Genomic DNA, 18774 nt, shown 5'->3' with positions numbered 1-18774 from the left:
AAAATAGAGAGCTAACTGGATACAAAAGCCTGTGGTATTCAAAGGTAGACAAACCAAAAAGAGTTCTTCTGCCTTTCTGTGTTTGCATCTTCATTCAGTGTCATTCTTGCCCCTTATTATCTGCAACTTCACAAATTTCACCCCATCAATAAAAACAGAGTCTCCTCAACATTGAAATTGGAGCAAGCAAGTCACAGCCATAATCTGACAGTGACAGGGATTGATTTTTATGGGCCACTATAGAAATAAAAAAAGGACCAGTTTCTATCAAATGTGGGTCTCTGAGGTTTAAAAGAAAGTTACTGCTAAGAGATCAAATAAAGTCTCACTAGGGAAATAGCAGATCAAACTCAAATTCTCTGTTCATGGGTGTTGGTGGCGGTGAGCTAAAACAGAGAGTAAACATGCAGAAGGCATGAACCAGACATTTAGACAAAGGTTACCTTAACAATGCCAAACACTTTCTAAATACAAATAAAAGCTTGATTAATGGCTTAACAGCCAATGAAGCTCATTTAAATCACTCATGGGGGAAAATGTAATTTTCACTAAACTAATAAAAGTCTTACTGTTTCTTGAACTAAATTAACTTTATTAACTTCATTGCTTAAATTCATGATACTTAACATTTAAAATGTGTTTACTGTTAAAAACTTAGTAGTTTATTTCATTATTTTAATAAGCCATTAATCAAATGCTAAAAAAAACTCTTAAGTCAATTTGTTATAATGTGTCAGTTTTATTGTACACGACCTGCATCTTGCGTATATATTTCAATGTTTTTCAGTATTATTGTAAGTTTTCATGAGTTTTGGACACAAAAAAAATCAGAGTTCTCAAGGTATTAATGGAGAACCCACGTACTGTATTTATTAAAAACCTTTAAGAGTACTACTTTACTAGGAAATAAAGTACAGAGAGATATGGAACTTTTCTTCCTGATAGAAATAAAAATTGTAGCAGCACAGGAAATTAAGACCTAGTAACATCTTACAAGATGAACGCTAAAAAATTTATGGATGAAGAATTTTAAATATAAAATTTATTATCTAAAGATTTGGGAACATAGACAAAGCAAATTTTATATATATATATATATATATATATATATATATATATATATATATATATATATATATATATATTTAAATAAATCTCCAGAAACAGCCCTCAGGGAATAAAGAAAATAGAGGGGGGACCATTTAATCAGGAAAATAAATAAAATCCAGTATTCACAGTGAGAGTCTATGGCATTCAAAGCTATAAATGTGCCCTTCCTCCCCAACCCTAACATGATGGAAACTCCACTATACTCTAAGAAAGCCCAAACACAAGGGTCCTTCTCCAGCAACAACCAATGAAGAGTTGTGGTGCTTTAAGTCATTTCCAGGAGGTAAAGGACGTTAGCATTTCTCATCCTATCTCCATCTCCCCCACCTATACATTGCAGAAACTGAATTCTAGATACTGCAGAGCTGAGAGGTTAAGATTCCTTTTTTTAATATCTAGCACCACCCCCATTAGCCCCTGCATTGTAGGTCAGAGGATACCAACAACATGGGGGCTCTAATTTCCCTTGAATGCTTCATCTGTAGGAATCTCTCGTTCATGGTATAGTGGCATTAGCACAACTGGATAGGTTTCCAAAATACCAAAGAAGACACCTAGAGATGGTGTGCAAGATACAGGGTTTACTGGGAAATGCTGCAGGGAAGATCCAGTGTCAATTGTCTGGGCATGTATTTCACCATAAAGTTCAGTGGTGACTAACTAGACAGGTGCATCTTGGTGTCACCTGGTGCCTCCATACTCTGCCACTTTCACTTGGTGTTTAGCCTAGTAGTAGCTGGCTGGAAAAGTACTTCACTCAGGTGGTGCTCAGTTCCATGCCAGTTACCAGGGAGAGTGGTTAATAAGTTAGGCTGCAGAAACAGTGCCCTCACTAGTTTGCTTGGTTTGTATTTTTCTGTATGACACTGATGCACATCCCAAGGAGAAGCTGTCCGGGCATATAAGCAAGAAAGCAGTTCCATTTGAGAACATCAGTCTTCCCTATATGTCAGAAGGAGAGAGCTGGAGTGCTTTGAGCCAAGGAGAAAGGTTTTCAGAAGAAATCAAACTTGATGACACCTTTATCTTTGACTTCTAATCTCCAGGATTAAGAGAAAATAAATTTCCTTTGGTTAAGCCACCAAGTCTCTAGTACTTTGCTATTGCAGCCCTTACAAATCAATACAGAGATAGCCCTCAATGGACCACAAATAAAATGCAACTCCCATTAGAATTCCAGCTCCTTTGTAGAAATTTACAAGATAAAATGTATGTGGAAATTCAGGTGATCCAGAAATAGATAAAATGTTCTTAAAATGAAGAAGAAAGTTTAAAAAGTCACCCTTCTCAAATGCAAGACCCACTGCCAAGCTACTACAAACCAAACAGCCTAAGGACTGACATAGAGATCACAGGAAAATCCAAAAATAAATCCTCACATTCACTATCAATTCATCTTCAACAAAAGTGCCAAGAAAGTGGGGAAAAATAATCATCTTCTCAATAAATGGTACTGGAATGACTGAATATACAAAAGAATGAAATTGGGGCTGGGGATGTAGCTCAGTGGCAGAATGCCTTGCTTTACATATGTTAGATCCTGGGTTCAACCCCCAGTACCAGAAAAAAAGGATGAAATTAGATCCCTATATCACACTATAACCCAACATTTCCTTAAAATGAAACAATGGCTTAAATGTGAAGTATAAAGCTATAAAATTCAGAAAAAAATAAAAATAGGCAAAAATCTCCATATCCTTGGATTTGGCACCAGTATCTTAGAAGAAACACCAAAAGCAGAACAATCGAAGAACATGAAGATAATTGAAGTCCTCAAAATTAAAGACATTCATGCTTCAAGCGACACTATCATCAAAGTGAAAAAACAACCCAAAGTATGGGAGAAAATATTTGCAAACTGTACATCTGATAAAAGATCCATTTATAGACTATATGTAGAGCTCTGGCATCTCAATAACAAAAATCAGGTAACTTAGTCTAAAAATGGGCAAAGGATTGAGTAGATATTGCTACAAAGAAGATATATAAATGAGTAATAAGCATATGAAAATTCTCAAAATCAATAGTCATCAGGGAAATGTAAATCAACACACCACCATGAGATGCCACTTTACACTCTCTAGGACAGTTATATCAAAAAGACAGATAATGGGAGAGCATGTGGAGAAATCAGAATTGCACACTGTTGGTGGCAAAGTAAAGTGGTGCAGTCTCTTCAGAAAACAATCTGATAGGTCTTCAAATGATTAAATGGAGACAAAGCATTTGATCCACCAAGTGGACTCCTAAGTACATACCCAAGCAAAATGAAAACCTATATACACAAAAGTGTGCATCCCTTTATATGAAATGTTCAGAATAGGCAAACTTTATAGAGATAGAAAGCACATTAGTGGTGATCTAGGGGTGATCGGGAGGAAGAATTGGGGGAGAGAGTATTGGTTAAATGTTATGGGGTTATGTTATAGGGTTTCTTTGGTGGGGGATGTGAAGTATCCTAAGACTAATTGTAGTGATCATTGAAAACTCTGTGAATATTCTAAAAATCATTGAGTTGAACACTTTAAATTACATATCCATATGGCATGCAAATTGTATCTCTATAAAGTTTTTACAAAGAAGTTAGTTTTGCTATTCATTTCTCTTGTCTATTTAATCAATGAGCACATATTTACCAGTTACCCTGAAAACTATTAGTGGTGGATTCTGTAGTAAATACTAAACAATCCTTGTTATTTTGGTACTCTTATTGTAAAAAATGTACAGACAAGTACTTATAGCAAAAATAATGAGATATTTACATATAAAGTGTCAATGGACCCTGTAAGAAGAGATACCTTACAAAGACTAAAGAAGTCAGAGATGGTTGCCAGGAATCATCTGAACTGATATTGGAAGTATGGAGCAGGAAACAAAGCATTCCAGGGATATATCAGAGCAAGGACAATTTCTAGATTCAAGAGAAAGTGTAGGGCAGAAGAGAGGAGCTCAAATTATAATCATGCAATATGGATACAAAAGAAATTAAAGGAAGAGGAGAGAGAAATGCTTGAGGCTGCTAAGGTAGGTGAGAACCAGACTGGCTTGTTGATTGGAAAAGTAGAGAGTGGATCTTCCTAATTACAAATAGGAACAACCAATTTCTGCAGTATTATATCCCCTGACATACTGTCCTTTTTTACTGCTGAATCCCTGGTTTACTGAGTCTTGCAAGTATTTTTGATGGGTTTCAGAGATTTGTGAAACATGAGGAGAAATTTTACTTGCAGTTTATATCCAATCTCTGAAATGCCATTTTTTATCAATATCAAATGCTCATGTTGTCTTTTCAAACCAAGTAGTCTGGTATCATTTTCTTTATAGGTCTTACCATGTTTAATTTTTAAGGCTGTTTTTTCTTCTCTCACTAATAATAACTGCCAGTACTTCCTCTTCAGTGCCCAGAACAATATATGAAGCATGGTAAGCAAATAAAAAAATAGCGTGAATAAACATCCATTAATCTCCCCTGGGTTCTCAACTCCATTTACAGGTTTAACAAACAAAATGTAAGAATATGTTGATTCTATATACCTTTATAAAGACTTCTGATGGATGAAGAATAGTTGAAGGTATAGGAGGAGCTAAGAAAGGGGCAGGAAACTTGCTTTCCCACACCTTAGTATTATGGAAGATATCATTACGTTGAAGAAGCTGAGAACATAACATTGACTACCTCTTTGCTTGTGAATCAGTCTCCTCAAAGCACAGAGTTTTGGAGCACATGACAGATATAACTGGTTTACCCAGGTAAGCAAAAATCCAAAGCTTTATCTGGATTTCCTATTTTTCTTTATAATATTTAATGTTTCCAGAAACCTGATTTACATGGTTGCCATGGAAATGAGTGAAATGGTGAATCATGAAGCTTTTAGAAGAAAGATTGATGCAGAATAAGAAAGAATTATTTTGTTAATATGATTTAACTATTGGTAAATCTCAATGTACAGAAGATTCTATAGAAAAATGTTTATTATAGTCTATCCCATATTATGCTATGTAAATACTGTGAAAAATGGAAATGGCGTGGCTATGAATTAAAACAAATGCAAAGAAATTATTTCCATTTATTATTTTATATAAGTGAACATCATAAGTAAGTTCTCTGAACCATGATAATTGCAATATACTTATACATGTGCAAAGGTTCTCTTGGTCTCTTAGAAAGCATTTTCTTTTTACTTTTAACTATAAGACTTAGCTCTTTTTTTGAAGCTAATATGCAATAAGTAAATAAATGAATAGAGGAATAAATAAGATAAAACTTACAACCTATAAAAGTTAACCAATTTCAGCTGCATCTAAGAAAATGATAATTATTTATTCTTTTGGCTTCTGATATCAGATGAAACCAGCATAGAGCTGTGAGCCCCATGAGTCAGTTATAGTGGGGGACAAAATATAAATACAGTTTCAAATGCATGACATGCAGTGTTTACTTATTATCCCTTGAAACAATGAAAAAAATCCAGAGGATATTATCAGATTTCCCAGGTATAAAATAAACACCAAAGAACAAAAGACTTCAGCACTCTATGGTATATTTTTAATCACATTTTCATTATTTGGGACTCATATAGAAATGTCCTCTCTCTAATAAAATAATCTTAAATTGTTTTTTTTCATAAAATATTGATATCTACAGTAAATCCACGGAACGATTTACAAACCTGAAGAGTAAGATAGTAGACTGTACTTGTGTGGGCTCTTCTGATTTCAGACTAAATTATTTCTTTTATGGTTGCAGCCCACTTCAAAGATTCTTATCATATTTGAATAATGTTTATTGAACATAGCATATTTCTCTCTTTTGTTCCAAGGTCAATTTTAAGGTTTATTTTGTCATCTTAGAAAAGGAGGTAATCCTGAGTACAGTGACCTAAGGTGTGATCTAACTACTGTATATGACTTAAAGGTATAAAATGAAACCTCATATTCAACAGAAACTTTTAAAACCTGAGTGGTTTTCTGAAAATCTTTCCTATGAGAACTGGACATTTTCTCCTAAGTAAAGGAGAATTTAAGTGCTACCTTTAAGGCTCCTACAATTACAACATATTTGAACTTGATGAGTCTCATTTATCCACTCAAGAATATTATATTATAAGATCAATAAATAACACAAAACACATTTGCCTGTTACGGAAGGTCAAGAAAAGTAATTTTCTTCTAGTGATAGAAATATTCAGAGATGAAGGTAATGTTCAAAAGACTGTGTATGGTGTTTGAAGTTACCCGCCATGATAGAATAATCAATAGCTAACTGGGAAGACCTTCATTTGATCATTCATGCTTCATTGCTCATGAACATTATTAAATATTCTCTTGGTTTCTTAGCAGGTTGTCTTTGAAGTTGCCACATAGAACATTTTTCTGCCTGAAGAATTAAAATTCACAAAAACTGATACTGATGTGCAGCTACAACATAAAAAGAGATAAAACATGCACATCACTCACCAGTTCCTCACTGATCTTGGATTACAAGTTTAATTTTATCATATATGCACATCTTCCCTTGAGAAGTCAGTTTGCTAGATGGCCAGTCACATACTATTGATTCTATATTGGATGTAGCAAAAAATCATTTAAATGATAGCTGATGAAATTAATTTGAGCTCTTCATAAAAGAGCAATGAATGTTTTCTCATACAAGTAACTTTGCCAAAGTTAGAGTAAACTAAAATCACTTTGTTTCCGTATTTCATATTTGCCAAAAAAGTAATTAGTGAAAATATTTGTTGAACCAAAATAAAAACTGAGAACCACCGTTCAGTGTGCATTCTTCAAATTTCTAAATATTCAGCAATAAAGTTACAAGTGTCATCCCACAAAAGAATTTAATCATCACCACAGGGAAAGAGTAACCAGAAGAATTGAGATAATTCATAAGTACAAAAGTCTAAGATCTCAAGGAAAATCCTATAATTAATTAAGGAGAATGAGCACTTAGGTAGGAGTCAAATTTAACTGACTTTCCATTAGCATACATAACACAAATAGACACATAGATACACACACACACACACACACACACACACACACACACTCATTTGGAAAGATCTTCAAAACTTATTCCATGGATAAGATTGAGAAAAAAGTTACATGGAGAAGTTAATGGTATGATCCCTAAACAATCACCAATCTTTCATTCTAAATCAATGTTCTCATTCTGTCAAAAGGCATTTATTCAAATTTATTTTGCACAAAGACTTACAAAAGGAGCTGAGACTACAAGGACTAATAAGACACATCCCTGACTTTCAAACAGTATGGAAGCCAGGCACATAAAGAGATTTAGCTGTTATATAATAGAAAAATCAATAACTGTAATACACCACATCAATCTAGTGAGAGTCCAAATCGTGCAATCATCTCAATAGATGTAGAAAAAGAAATTGATACAAATTAAAACCAGGATATCAATGATAATATCAATGATGAACAAATTAGGTATAGAAGGAACATAACTCAACATAACAAAGGTCATTTATAATAATGCAACAGCTACTATTATATTGAATATCAAAATCCTGTAAGCTCTTTAAGATCTGAAACAAGACAAGGATGTCAATCACCACCACTTTTATTCAAGATTGGTCAATAACAATCAGAAAAGAATAGTCAGATAAGTGAAGGAAATAAAAGATATCCCATTTGGAAAGAAAGATTTCATATTATCACTATAGATTAAATTACATAAATTTAAGTATAGAAAACCCCAAAGACTACCAAATAAATATTAGAGCTAATAAACAAGTTAAGCTAAGTTTTAAGATACAAAATCATTATATAAAAGTCAGTATACAAAACCCAGTAGCATTGCTATATGCCAACACCAAATTATCTGAAATAGATATCAAGAAAGCAATCCAATTTAAATAGCAATAAACAATAAAATACCAAGGAAGACACTTAACTGAAGAGGTTAAAGTCTCTACGATGAAAACACTGGTGAAAAATAAGTTTAAAAAATACTATGGAAAACAAAAAGAAAAATGGAAAGACATGTCGTGGATTGTAAGAGGATTGTTTAAATATCCATAGAACCTGTGTTAGTCAAATTTTTATCACTATGACAAAATACCTAAGATAAACAACTTAAAAGAGGAAAGATATATTTTGGCCCATGGTTTTAGAATTTTCGGTTCATAGTCAGCTTGCTCAACTGCTTTGAGCTTGAGGTGAGGCAGAACATCATAGAAGGAGGGTATGGCAGAGGAAATCTGTTCACCTCATAGTTTCCAGAAAGCAAAAAAGAAATCAAGAAAGGGCTAAGGAAAGATACAACCTTGAAGTCACATTTTCAGGGACCTACATCCTCTAAGGAGGTCCCATATTCTAATAGCTCATGCAGCTATGAACTTACTAGTGGATTAATCCATTGATATGGTTAGCACCTGCACAACTGAATCACTTTCCAGAAGCCCCACCTCTGAATATTGCTGAACTAGGGACCAAGCCTTTGCTAAATGAGCTTTTGGGGGACATTTCAGATCCAATACACAACAGTACCTAAAGTGATCCATAGATTCAATATAATTCTATCAGAATACTAGAGAGATTCTTCAAACAACTGGAAAAAATAACCATAAATTGCAATATATTACCACAAAAACATATACAATAGATCAAAGGAACATAACAGAGATCCTGGAAGCAAACCCACATATTTACAGCCTATGGGTTTTTGACAAAAGTGCTAAAAAAATACATTGGAGAAAAGACTGTCTTTTCAATAAGTGGTGCTAGGGATATTGGGTATCCACATCCCTAAGAATTAAATTAGACCCTTTCACCAGTTTTAAAAATTAAGTCAAAATGGACTAAAGACATAAATGTTAGACCTAAATGAATGAATGAATGAATAATAAATAGAACTACTAGAATAAAACAGAAGAGGACATAGGAAAAAGCAAAGATATTTTTGGACAAGACCTCAAAAGCACAGGAAGCAAAAGCAACAATAAGCAAACAATATTACATCAGACTCAAAGCTTCCATACAGCAAAGAAAAAAAATCAGTGGAGTAAAGAGACAATCTTTAGAATGGAGAAAATGTTTGCAAATATACATATGACAAAGAATTATGTATATGAAATATGAAAGGAACTCCAAAAACTAAAAACTAAAGCTAAAATCCTTCTATCTCTGCAGCAAAGAGAATGGCCATAAATAATGTCTTAACAAAGTTCTGAAAGAAATTGCTTATGTTGTAATGGGACTGCAGTTATGACACTCATGATCTGAGATTTAGTTTAAAAATTAGTGTTAAAAAGCAGAGAATGCAAAAGGTGATGTGATGAATATATATGAGAGGAGATGTGTTGCCATATTTTTAACACTTTCTACAGATAAAACAAGTGGTAGTAATTTAAATACAGATTCGTTTAGAGTAGAGACAACAATAAGGGGCTAATCAATAAAATTTTAATAGATTATACTAGTGCACGAGAGACAAGGCAGAAGTTCAGGATACACTAATCTGTTTTGCCTAGATTTAAAGTAATATTGTTATTAATTGAGAAAATGAATAACAAGAAAGAACCAGAAGAAGAACCATGAATTCTATTTTTGACATTTTAAGTTTAAATTATAAATTCCGTTTTTTGAGTCACAAATACAGAAGTGGATCCTAGGAGAGGTGTCAGGTACAGAAAATATGTCATTGAAATAAACAGCCCTAGATGTTGCTCATGATTTGAGGAATAATTGTCACTCAGGAAGAGCAGGAGTTAAAAGAAGAGAAGAGAACCAAGGATACTAAGCAATAAAGAAAAATGAGAAGTAAAAATCAGGAGAAAAACTAAGGCTGTGGAAGAGAAGAGGGGCAGATAGGAAAGTAGAATGATTTTCTGAAAGTCAAGAAAAGACCCTTTCAAGAAAAAATGCAGATGAGTTGTATAAAGATGGTGAAAAACTGAAGAAAGTTTAAAGGAGAAACTAAATCAATCATTGGATTTAGCCATTGGGGGAAAAAAGCCGTTGAACTTTGAAAGAAGTCTTTCTGTGTAATAGAAATGCAAGCCAGATGTCCATGGACTAGGGAGATGAAAGGCTGTGGGAACCAACACTACTAAGTTTTGAAGTCCACCAGGATGAATGAGAGTGGACACAAAGCCTAACTAAATGCAGGAAATGTGAATTCAGGTATACTGTTTCTTTACTATTTTATTTCTGAGTTGGAAGGGCAAATAGGAATACCTACATGTACTTTTAAATGCAGGGGCTTTGGGGGTTGGGATTGTGGCTCAGTAGTAGAGCACTTGCCTAGCACCTGTGAGACACCGGGTTCAATCCTCAGCACTGCATAAAAATAAATGAATAAAATGGAGGTATTCTGTCTATCTACAACTAAAAAAAAATTACGTGAAAAAAAAAAGAACTGAGAAGTACTTTAGAAAAACGGGGACAGAAAAAAACAGAAAGGAGAAAAGCAGTAGTTGTAATATTATACATTCTTTTTTCTTTTGAATTTCAATTTATCATCTCTTGGGAGCAGTGTGTCAGAAGGGGAGGAGTCTAGAAATCATACTCTGGCAATAATTGATTTGTTAATCTGGCAACCCAGATTTCCTAATGAGATCAAGAGCTAGAGAGGTACAAATACTCAATGGTCTTTTTTTAAAAAAAACACTGGGTTCTCTCATCCATTGTTATTGCTGCTGTATCTTAAAAAGAAAATCTGGAGAAACTAGTTTACTCAAATTTATTCATTCAATAAGAGTTAAATCACAAATGGGAAAAATTATCCTACACATGGAAAAAAGAAAAACCAATTATGGGGACTTTGGAGGTCTTGCTCCATATTGTCCAGTTGACCTCTAGCAATTATCTGATTTGATAAACTGCACATCTTTGTCTGAATTCTACTGAGCAGGCTATTTTACTTCTCTCTAGTGGCAGAGGCTAACTTGAAGAAATCTGATAGGAATGCAAATAGTTTTCTTCATAATAATGCAAATGAATTTTGTCTGGTGGAGATCCAATTGATTTATGCCTTGTAGAGTAGATAATAAACACATTTTATGTCTTATACAATATTGATCAGCTTTGCGTCTACTAGCAAATTAATTTCTTCACTCTTAGACACACACACACACACACACACACACACTCACACACACACACACACCAGTTCTTCCAACTCTTCATTGAACCCCTTTAATATCTCACTGGTTCCTCAATAACTAATGAGTTAAATATAAATATTGGGTATGTGTTTATTTTACATTTTTTAGAGTCTCAAATTACTTTTTCTAAAACTGAGCTTTATTACAAAGTAGTTAGATAACCTGGATAACTACATTTTTAAAAAACCTCTCTAAAAATTTGCTCTCTAGATCTTCTAAATAAACATCAATATATCAATATCACAGCATTTATAAAATAAATTTAAAGTAAGTCTCCCATTTATATTGATTTACTACTTGAATATATTCATTTCATCAACTAAAAATAAGCAACCAACAATAAAATTAAGTAAAATGAAACTAAAACTGTACATATTTTTCTAAGTAATATAACCTCTATTTTATTGAAAAAGAAATGTTACACAGAATAAGTATTAGTTAAAATGTTGAAGAGTATATCCTTAGTCATGATGGAGCTATTTTTACAAGGAAACTATTTAACAAGTTCCTTTGGGAATTAAAAGAAAAACACTTTGAGATGGAAACAAAATCAGTAGGAAATTTCAGAATTAAACCATATACATAAACTTCATAATTTAGGGTAAATATTTATAACAATAAATGACTTCATTTTTTCATGCAATAAAATAGAATAAATTATCCACACTTTTAATTTTTAAAATGAAATGCATATAGTATTATTTGAAAAAGCAGTAAAATTAACACAATGTGAGTCATGATTCTTTCAAAAAAAAGTTAGATTTACTGATCTTAATTCACCAGTGACATAGAAGTGACTCATGAACTCCATTTTACCTTATAAATAAGCAATTTTATGACTTAGAAAATGCATTATTCAGATTATCCACAAATGTTCACCTCATCTAGTTAGAGATTCATACAGACAGACTTACCATCTAGATATACTGAAAAGGCCATCTGTATAATGACCATATCAGCAAGAAACAAACCAACCCACATTATTATTTGACTCTGAATACTGTGCAGATGGTCTTTTTTTTTATGCAATCATGTCAGGAATAATTCTGAATACAAGATCAACATATTCCAAACTTTTCAATAACAGGGACTTGCCTCCACCCATATTTTAATATTTACTCTAGACTAATAGATGTATTTATGAAAAGGTAATCAGTATATAATTTGAAATTAAAGTCATTATAAAAAAAGAGTGCATAGTGCCAAATGAGACCTATATTATAAATTATTAAATATATATACACATCCACACACATCAGGGAATATGTGTGTGCATACATGCTTATATACTTCTATGTAGAAAAAAAGCCCTGGAAATCTACTAATAGGTATGGTTTGTAACCTTCTTCAAAGTTTTCTGATTTTTACAGTAAAATGAAAATTATATACACACACACATACACACACATACTGTGATACTCATCTTTCTTCAAATTATCCATCTGCACTTTCTTCATGTAGGTGCTTCAAAATCTCATGAAGACTCTTGCTTCCTATTTTTCTCACAATTGTTTCTGTTTTGTAATTGAGTTCACTGCAGCAATTCATAAATTTACAGCTCTGGCAGGGCTCACTTGTTAGTACCTTGTCCACGATGCATTATAAATGTATATCCTGTTATGCCCACTTAGAGTGAATCACATGGCATACCTCTTCATGGTACAGGGGAATCTAACTCAAAGCACATTGCATGACATTAGCTGTCTGTATGGAACAGAATAATTTGAAGAAATTAAACGGGACATTTTCTGTAGGATTCAAACTAGAAGCAAGTGGTTTGTCCTAATAGATATTTATTTCCTAACTATTAAATTCTTTGATTTCTACATGGCTACAAAATAAACATGTAAAATGAAAATGGCAATTGAATGGAATTTTGTTGCCCTTGAATAAGTGAGCAGTGTTAGTTTTATATAGCAGTTAGGAAAATTCCACAGAAATGCAACACTGCAGTCAGGGGATTCCTGAAAGACGCATGGATGCCAGAGTGGTTAGCCTTTCAGTTCTTTGGTGAGAAAAGAGTGACTTGGGAAGAGCAGGCAGGCAGAGCATGAAGGGATATATGTGAGGTCCCAGCACTTTCTTCCTCTGGATAGGGTCAGATAGTTTCTCTGGATCAGATGCAAATCTGGAGAACAGCATCAGACAGGCCTAAGACAGGAAGCAGAGGGCAGGAGCAGGTCTGTTCTGGAGACCACCTTGTTCACTAGACTAAAAGGCAAAGAAGTTTCCTCTAGTGCAACTGTCACAACATCAACACTCGTGAACAGAGAGAATGGCCACATATAACACTGATGGGTTGTCAAGGAATAAGGTGCCCAGTAATGGGTACATCAAAGAATATTACCAAAGGCTGAGTGGGACCAAACAGAGTAAGAGCTAGGACACACTAGTACATTTTAAAAAACAAAACAAGTTACTGAACATAGAATACATTTCATTTTCAAACAACAACAACAAAAGAATGATCTGAAGTGACAGAAAATTTACCAATGGCACATGAATTAATGGAATGACATGAGATACTTAAACCTTCCAATAACTTCTCTTATGCACAATATAACAGTTTCCTACCATGGCTAGCAAGGTATGTTATTGTCTCACTTTCTGCTGTTCTCTGGCCTGGACCTTAACTTCTCTCCCTTTGCTCTATCCACACACATTTCTTCCTCCTCCTTAAACATCCTTGTTATGTTCATGCTCCAGACATTTATGGTTCCCTCTGCCTAGAAGAGCCCTGTCCCAAATAACTTATGCCTTGCTCACTGTTTTCATTTAACTAACACTTCATTCAAATGTCCTTGATTCCCATATAATACTGTCATAGTCATACTTTCCCCAAACCCTCATCTATCTGTATTTACTTCAAGTATTCCTGTCTGGTGCATTTGTACTTATTCATTTTTTTTTTCAAATTTCCTCTCCCCAACAAGAAAATAGACTCCACAATGATGTCTGTCTGTTTTATTTATTTCTCTATCCCTAGTGCCTAGAGCAGTATGTGGCACATGGTTAATACTCAATACATTTTTTTTTGCATCAGTGAATGCATAAGTAAACTAATCAGTGGATGAATGAGTGGAGCTTAAACTTCAGATAAAATTGATCTCTCAGCATCATCAATGCTTGATATGGTCTGATCTCCATTACAAAACAATGAGATGCATTTTGGCAATGGACTGCTATATGGTTACATATGTGTATAAGAATGCTAAAATTGAGGTGTCAAATACAGCACAAATCAGTGGCTACTGAGTAAATATTTGCCAGTATACCAGACTGCCTTATTTGTTTACAATTATTTACTTCCTCTGCACCCTTTCCCATGCTTTCTTAGGGGCACATAACAATTCTCTAACCCACTGATTTCAAGTTCAATCATGTAGCTTGCTGTAGCCAGTGGAATGTCATTGGCTGTGACATTTGCTGCATTTATGCAGAAGTTGGAAAGCTAGCCTTGTGATTTCTTGCTGATCTTCTCGCTCTGGGGCATTCATCATGAAAACAGCATGTTTCAGAGAGTCTCTGGCTATTCCTCCAGTGTGGGCCCTGGAATGTGATGGAGTTCAGGTGACCTCATCAGAACCAGAGTTTTCTCAGGACCTTATAACATGAGCAAGAAATCAATTCTTTGTTACCACTTGCCTCTGGGTATATTGGGTTGTTTTTTCTGCCTAAAAGAAGAAGGGGGGGGGTGCGTGGAGATGGTGGCAGTGGCAAATACCATTAAGTATTTCAGTTTAAAAATCTCCACAAAGAACTATAAGACACAGGAACACATTTGTTTGCCTTTGTGTCCATAGTAGCTAGAACCATGCCTGGAAAATGTTAAGTGCTATTAATATTTTTGTTAAATAAAAGAGAAGACCGGGATTTAAAAACAAAAAACAAAACAAGCAAACAAACAAAAAACAAATATAACTGTTTATAAAAGAAGGGAGTCTGTACATTACATAGATATTTTTTTAATATTTTTTTAGTTGTAGATGGACACAATATCTTTGTTTATTTTTATGTGGTGCTGGGGATCGAACCCAAGGACTCACACATGCAAGGCAAGCACTCTACCACTGAGCTACAGCCCCAGCCCTCATATAAATATTTTTATAATAGTTTTACTTTATGACAGAAAAACTGTCCTTTTAGTTTGTTAAAACTGGCAGGTGGATTGTCCCACCATTAATTCATACTTTGAATTTGGCCACCCTAACCTAATGGTAATACCTTAGTGAGCTAACAGCTGGGTACACAACTGAATAAGCACAGTATTTGCTAGTATCAATATATTCCTACATTTATATTAAGCATCGATTTTAATTTGAATAAAATTCCCTTCTGTGAGTTCAGCGTGTATTCCTTCTGCATAACAGCACTATGAATTTTGTTTAGTTTAGGTCAGTATCTATGTTTTTAAAATTACACAAAATGTTTAGATATATTTTGTTCAATAAATGCAGCAAGAAGGTTGAACATGGTTATTATCTTTTAAAAAATATTTATTTTTTAGTTTTAGGTAGACACAATATCTTTATTTTATTTTTATGTGGTGATGAGGATCAAACCCAGTGCCTCACTCATGTGAGGCAAGTGCACTCCCTCTGAGCCACAATCCCAGTTCAATATGGTTATTATCTTTAGGGTTTTATTTGTTCAATTATGATTTATCAGTTTTAGAAAAACATGAAATAAAAAGATATGTATATAAAAAGAGAGGATCTTAAGGTATAATCTTGAGTGAAAATGCTGAAGTCATCACCAGCACCATTCTCTATGAAGATGACTTAAATTTCTGCATTCTAGACTCATGGAAGAATGGCAGCTCCTGGTCTCCCATAGCTGGGTGGACACTGATGAGTTCTGCACAATGAGGTGTGAGTGGACGTGATATACATCACTTCTGGACCAAAGCATTTATGTATTGGTTTGAGACATTAAGATTTCCTTTTTCTGACACTGTGCCTGGAGAGATCCTAGATAGTAGCTCCTTCAGTGGCTTGGACTTTGGAATGGAATGACCACAAAGAGTAGATCTCCCCTACCCCTGCCAACCCATCTGTGTATTATGATTAAGGAAGCCAAATTATTCTTTTAAGTTACTAAGATAATTTTTGAGTTATGATCATGCATGACCTAGTATGATCAAGTTCAATAAAATTGATGGAATGCAGATATGTAATTCAATATGTATTCTCAGGGTAGATGTGCATACACTAAATTAATAGATTTGGAAGAAAAATACAAAGCTATTTATAAAAATAAACTCTACTTAGCATAAAAGGGAGATTTTTAACATTTATATACTCTCTTGTGACTTTTTTTTGCAAAGTGCATACAATAATGTTAAAATTTCTTTAATAATTTATAAAATTAAGTACAATTTTCATATCCCTGAATTAAAAGAATGCCTTTTAGTACAAAAGGACAGAAAACAAGATAAATAATGACATCTGTGCCTGGGATCAAGAACTAGCAGCAGAATCTCAAAAGGATCAGGTATCAGCTTTTTGCCTTTAATTTCACTGGTGTATGGCATGGTAGATACCAGTAAACACTAGGACTCCTGTTCTATCGGCATGACTTTTCTTATAAACTATTTAAATGGAGGGTGTTTTAGGTGGAAAAAAAGAAATATATTAGTAGAAATTTTAGAACCCTAATCCCGCTACCAGTACATGAACTATGAGTAAAACAGAGAAACCCAGCTGAATTAATTCATTGTGTTAGAGATGAAATTCACATTAACAACCTCACATTAAGAAGTTGCAACACAGCCTTAAGAGCCATTGTTTTTTTCTGCCTTTGCTTACATTCTTCTCTTTTTCTTTGCATTAACTGTGATCCTTCTAAGGAAACCTTTCTAAACTATTTTCTAAATTACCGCATCCTCCATTCTTATCAATGACAGCCATAGTATTTTTTCCATCATAATGTTTGTCATAATTTATAATTGTTTGTTTATTTATTTTGCATTTGTTTATTAGCTTTTTTGCCACTGAGGATGTGTTTTCTGCAAAGCAGAGTTGAAGGCTATCCCTCTTAATATTTCATCCTGTTTTAAGCAGTACTAGACAGATAGTATGCCCTCAATAAATATCTCATTAAAAGAATAATTAAATAAGTTGTGATTATTCCATATATATTAAATAGTTCTTACTTTAACAAACTGATATCAAATATAAAATACTGAGAGTCTTAAACTTTTTGTTGCAGAAACCATCTGCTCTATATTTTGGATGTTTCCATCCAAACTCATGCTGAAATTTAATCCCAATATTGAAGTATTATGAGTATGAAAAATTAATCTGCCTACAATATTTGGAGGTGGGACCTATGGGAGATAAGTAAAGATGAAATAAAGCCATGAGTCTGGGGCAGACATTCAATTGAGTTTGGGAGTTTTAATAAGAGAAGCAAAGAACTGCATTAGAATGATTTGTCTCCAGGTGATGTCCTGCACTGCCTTGAGATTCTGCAGGGTCCCCATGATCAAGAAGATCCTCTCCAGATGTAGCCATCAATTCTTGAGCTTCCCAGCCTTCAGAATCAAGAATCAAGTAAACCTTTATTCTTTATAAATGACTCAGTCTATGGTTTTCAGTAATAGTAACAACAAATGGACTAAGATAATCTTACACCCCCAAAAGTCATTTTTACTGAATTCCCTGATTACCTCAGGCAAAGCAAAATGGCAAAGCTATTGTCATTTTGTCCTCCAACATAATAGGAAAATATGTGTTCACTCCAGATCAATGAGCATATTTAAATAATCTGTCTAAACCATCACTCTACCAAGTTTATTTGGAGGCATGCCTTTGGAAAGAATTAATTCTGATATAGTTGGGAGTCAGCTGTTTCATAGCAACTTGTTTGAATTCCTCTGCATACTGGGCTGCTGTTTGAAACCTTAATTGGAAATCTCAAGAAATTATAGCATGTCTAAATTATAATTAAAGGAAACAAAAAAAGGAAGGGCATATTATGCCTAGACTATTTAAAACTTTAGTTAAACATACATTTAAGAAAGCACCCCTGAGAACTCTACAAAGAAATTTCTGCATTTGTATAATTCAGATTTTGTAGACATTTATTAGATCCCTTTAAATGCCATTCAGTGACATGTACTATCAGGACATTTTCCACAGTTTCAGAAACAAGTTTAAATTTAATTTGTATTTTAAGCTAGATTTTAATTCTCTCCAGAATAGTTGTAATTAATTCAACCTTAATTATAACTTTCCTGCAGTCAAATTTCCTTACATGGTGTTTTCTCTTAGTCAAAATGCTTTCACAAGTAAATCTCTGCTAATTATCTTTAACATTAGGGTCACAAAATTTATCTCAATTCCCTTATTGGATTAGAGCTTCATCACCACCATATTAAATGCAGATTATAAGACCAGACCCTGTTTTGGTTCACAAAAAAGAACATTAGATAATCTTCAATGTTGTAATTACTATTTCCCCTTTAAGTATATTCATCTGTATTCACTACAATAAATGATTCAATGACAAGTTGGTTGACCTTCTAAAGTTT

The sequence above is a fragment of the Callospermophilus lateralis genome, chromosome 5 (genome assembly GCF_048772815.1).
Source record: "Callospermophilus lateralis isolate mCalLat2 chromosome 5, mCalLat2.hap1, whole genome shotgun sequence".
In the NCBI taxonomy this organism is placed as follows: domain Eukaryota; kingdom Metazoa; phylum Chordata; class Mammalia; order Rodentia; family Sciuridae; genus Callospermophilus; species Callospermophilus lateralis.
This window is presented reverse-complemented; position numbering follows the sequence as displayed.